This window comes from Portunus trituberculatus, chromosome 42, assembly GCF_017591435.1.
Source record: "Portunus trituberculatus isolate SZX2019 chromosome 42, ASM1759143v1, whole genome shotgun sequence".
In the NCBI taxonomy this organism is placed as follows: Eukaryota; Metazoa; Arthropoda; class Malacostraca; order Decapoda; family Portunidae; genus Portunus; species Portunus trituberculatus.
In genome coordinates this window covers 12,859,438-12,864,437 of record NC_059296.1, presented here as the reverse complement: position 1 = coordinate 12,864,437, position 5,000 = coordinate 12,859,438, and the positions used below count along the sequence as shown (strand labels likewise).

Here is a 5,000-nt window from a genome sequence, read left to right as displayed (position 1 = left end):
CTTCTCCTCCTCCTCCTCCTCTTCCTCACACACACACACACACACACACACACACACACACACACACACACACACACACACACACACATACACACACACTTCCTTTCTTTCTCTTTCATGTTCTCTGACCGTCTGCTTCACTTCTTCCTGTTTGTCTCCCGTTCCTACGCCTTCCGTGTTATGCCGCCTCCCTCCCGCTCCTCAAGCCTCTGCCCTCTCCCAGCTTCCCTCCCACTAGGCACCAGCTTCGGGCGCCATCTTTGAATTTTCAGCGACTATTAACGTCCAACTATGATGCCTGCTGGAGGAGAGAGGAAAAGAAGAGAGAGAGAGAGAGAGAGAGAGAGAGAGAGAGAGAGAGAGAGAGAGAGAGAGAGAGAGAGAGAGAGAGAGAGAGAGAGAGAGAGAGAGAGAGAGAGAGAGAGAGAGAGAGAGAGAGAGAGAGAGAGAGACACAGACACAGACAGACAGACAGACAGACTGACAGACTGACAGAAAAACAGCCGCAAACGGATGAATAGACACACACACAAAAAAAAAGAAATAAAAGACAGACGCATATAATAGACACAAAAAGAAGAATGGAGAAGAGAAGAGAAGACAAGAGAAGAGAAGTTGAGAGAGAGAGAGAGAGAGAAAAAAAAAAAAACAAGCAGAGAAGGAATAAACAATGGAAGAAATCAAAGGAAAAGAAAGAAAATGGATGAACACAAGACACACCAATACATTTTAGAAGTACTTAGAAACAGAGTACCATACAATAATGTCACCAAATTTGCACCATGGTCTTTAGAGAAAAGCGTCAGGAAAGCCAACTCAAATAAGGATGTTTCAAGATACAATACGCAAGGATATACAGAACATGGAGGAGATCTAAGAGGATATGTATTAATCGCCGAGTGGAAGACGGTCAGAATCAAGAGAAAACTCGAAGGAGACGGTGAAGGAGGGCTCAGAATGCAGAGTGAAAGAGAAGAACAGAAGTAGATAATGGAAGAAGGGCGGTGAGCAATGAAAGTGAAAAACAGGATTGGATATGACGAAAGTACAGCTTGCAATTTGAGATTAGAGTACAGCCGTGAAAGAGAGAGATGGATGGCGTAGGATTGACGTGCAGGATGAAGGCTGGAGGGTACTAAGTAGGCAGACGAGGAACTGAGGGTGCAAGATGAAGGTTTGCGGTGGAGAGGAAAGTGGACGATGGATGTGGAGACTGAAGATGGAAGACATAAGCGTGGATGACTGAGAAAAGAAAGACATCGAAGAAGGTGGAGGATGAGGACAGGAGGTAAATAGTATAGGGAGAGTGTGGATGACAATGCATGAACGGGTGGAGATAGAAAAGAGATGAGAGATGGGCGTGGTGGAGAGAGAGAGAGAGAGAGAGAGAGAGAGAGAGAGAGAGAGCTGAGGAAAGGTAAAGGTTTGCGTGGAGGATGGAGAGAAGTGGAGAGGTGCAAGATAGAAGACGAAGGATGGGCGTGGAGAGTGTAGGTTGAGATATAAAAAGTACGGCAGGTGAGGCGCTGCAGGGTGCGTCTGGAGTCGTGGCCCTGCAGCTTGTCTCTCCCTTCACAGAGCGAGGCGGCGGCAGTGGTGATTATGGGGGAAGGGGGATGGGAGTGATGATTGTGATGGGTGCCCTGCTGGTGGATGCGGCCAAGGGATGACTATGATGGTCGCTGGAATCGTTGTTGTTGTTGTTGTGGTGGTAGTGGTGGTTAAGAGGGTAGTGGTGGTGATGGTGGTAGCAGTCACGTTAACAATTGCGTGTTGAAATAAGATTTGTCTAATAAGTCGTATGGGACGCTGATTATTTGTGAAGCACAGAAAACATTACACATTTTGGAAATATAAAGGAAAATAACATTAAAACACGGTTATTACGGGTGGCACGTCAAGGATGTATTAGTTTGCTGACAATTACTTTCCTCGTGAGCTTCAATACATCAATCTACGTTACAGTCATCCAATAAGAATCCGATTGATAACTATAAACTGGTATATAAAGATAAGTACGGTGCAGGTATTGCCTAATGGATTATTTGTACGCAAACTCAAAATAAGCAATCGAATTACATGGAAACCTCAAAATACAAAGATTTTGAAAATGTCTGTGAACTGCTGATCGAAATTCCTGATTATTTGGATCGGACACTCAGGCACAACACGTGTATTAACTCACGCTGAGAATCAAAATGTAACTGCAACTGACTTACAGACTACAGACATACTCGTATATAAGATGAGCGAATGGACAAGTAGACGACAAACGCAGCGTAATATAAGCAAATACAAAATACTCAGCTCTGATACACGAAATTTAAAAGATAGAACACAAAGCAAAAATGAGGTTGTGGTAACGAAGACCGCTTGATAACGAATGATACTAAATGTAATATTATACTTTTCCATACGCATAGTCCAAAACAACGCATTCAAAGTAGCAACGTGTATCAAAACATGACAGAAACTCTGTATCTATATATTCTATCAATGATTCACCGAGAGAAAAATAGGAAACACAATTATCTTTTCATAAAAAAAACATTGTTCTTTAAACATTCCGTGCTTTAAAACCTTTACTATGTTAAGATTAAGTAATGAAAATAATATACCGGAAAGCTGATAATGTTGCAGAACATGCAATCATGATATATTAGTACTAATTATTGTGCAGTATAGAGCGATTGCAACTAAACTGTATGAGTATTTCAATATCAAATGTAAGTGCCATGCAGGATATCTGAGTTACTTTAACACACACTCGTCAGAAATATCACTTACTAGCATACATCTAAGAACATCTCCATGAGCGCTACAAATATGGAAACTTACCAAATGGATGCCACGGAATGGTGAACCAGACATGATATGCTTCATGAAACTATCATGATCTGAATTAGCCCGTTGACAGTTTCAGCTTTCAATATATTATTTTTTTTATACAAATTGATAAACCAATATAAATACACCACTATGTTAGGATACACATCGAGATGCACGTAAGCAAATAGATATCGAAAGGTCTGGGTTTTTTTTTCTGTACCACTGAGGCCTTATAGCGTCACACCAGTAGGGTAAATTCTACATACAAAAATAGCATGTCTGAGTCACACTTGTAATTACCATTCTTAGCACACTTCCTTGTTTCTGCGAGGGGTGTTTCCATCATCACACTTACAAACACTAAACATGAAAATAAACATTTAGTGGTGGTGCAAGACCAATGTCACAATCTCTTCACGTTTCATTCAATGGAGACAAAGATGTAATGCCATCCAGAAACTACATGCACATGAGGTTACTTCTGACAATGGGAAATGCACTGACCGCCTTGTGCCAAACCACTGTATGAAATTAGATCCTCTGAAAGTAAAAATGCATCGAGTCACTGGTGGTTGTGGTCGCTGGCAATGTTTCCGGGGACTTCCATAGACAATGATTCAATGTAGAATTGTTCATCCAATCTCACGTAACTGAGCCAACTCCTCTTCACGATTAACGCTTGGTCCATTAGGTAGATAATCGTGAGAAAACTAATTTATCTTCAATCAATCTTTAATTAAATTGTTTTCTCCCTTTCGCTTTGGTTTTCCATTTTGTTTTAATGAAAACCACAGCGACAGCTACAAGACTCACACTGACTGCAGCCTTGTCACTGAACGCACCTGCCAGGTCCTCATGCCGTCTCGTACGGCCAAACTGAAATACAGTGTGAATCGAACTGAAATAAACTGGAGCCGTCTATAGGCCACGCTGATGCCTGAGTTAGTGGGAATGGAACCTTCAGTGTTTACCGGAGCATGAATGAGGTTCAGTATTCCTTTGCTATTTACTTACATCACATCATTCCTTTACATCTTAGTTTTCTTCATCAATAGTGGTGATATGTCCGTATGCCCGTCCCTCTTCTTATGGCCCTTTTCTCGTACCCTGACACGTAGACAACATAACAAATAGCACACCTCACGTGACCACGCTCGTCCCTCACCTCGCGACCTCTGGCAATTAGTTCTCTTAATCAGAAAGCAATTATCTTGACGGAAAGGTCGCTTGGGATCAAGTTCAGGGAGAGAAGAATTGTCCCCTGATTTAACGTATAGGAGTCACATACCTTCTTCACCTCTCCACCCAGCTGCCCCCTCCGCCCCCTTCCGAACTGTAAGTGGTGCCCCGCCCCACCTCACCTGACAGTATTTCTTTACAGAAACTTTTTTTTTTTTTTTTTTGTATTGTGACAGAAACATAACTAGTACAGAGAGTGTTTGACACCCAGGATGACAATATTCACTAATACTTCGTTCCTTGTAATACATATTAACCAAGTGATCTTCGTGAATAAGACGCTTTGTAAGTTCATCTTCCATAACCACTGACAAAGATGCTTGTATTCAAATCTGCTCAGGGGCCACAGCCGGGTCTGAGCCAAGTCCACTTAGGACGCCGAGTATAAAATTCCCCCGTGAGAGTAATTATCAGTCTTCCAGTCAGTAATTATCACTTCGACAGGTGCCTGCTACCTCCTACCCACCCCACCCACACCGACAGTCTTTACTCTCCAGCGTTAAATAAAAGGAAGGGAAAAAACTTACATAAAATCGTATTATATTTTTGCTGAGAGGCACTCACCTGTATAACACTTAGCCTCCCGGAGAAGACTGGTCTCTGGCGCCCCTTCACCTGTAACCAGAAATCTGTTAGGTACGGCGTTATAAGACAAAATGATAAACACACACACACACACACACACACACACACACACAGAGAGAGAGAGAGAGAGAGAGAGAGAGAGAGAGAGAGAGAGAGAGAGAGAGATGCTTACCTACCCCTCACAATTACAACTGATAATCACCTCACCACCTTCATCTTGCTAATGACTGGCGCATCACTTGCCCTCACCTGCGACCACCTGCCAATTAGCGGCCCAGGTGACCGATTGCTGTCCCACCTTCCTAATCAGGTTCGTCTGGCAGCCCCACGTCAGGAGCCCTTCATGT

At 42.8% G+C, this 5,000-nt stretch overlaps 1 protein-coding gene across 4 annotated transcripts in view; it reads right to left on the bottom strand.

The window, feature by feature from the left end:
• LOC123517443 (ankyrin repeat and BTB/POZ domain-containing protein 2-like) overlaps window positions 1-5,000 on the bottom strand; it is a 173,079-nt gene that overhangs the window by 142,561 nt on the left and 25,518 nt on the right. For 2 of the 4 annotated variants that reach the window (XM_045277491.1, XM_045277490.1), the window contains one exon: window positions 4,633-4,683. The gene's annotated coding sequence lies outside the window, so the exon portion shown is untranslated. Of the gene's footprint in view, window positions 1-4,632; window positions 4,684-4,855; window positions 4,988-5,000 lie in introns of those variants that run through there. The other 2 variants (XM_045277492.1, XM_045277493.1) reach the window with 2 other exon arrangements.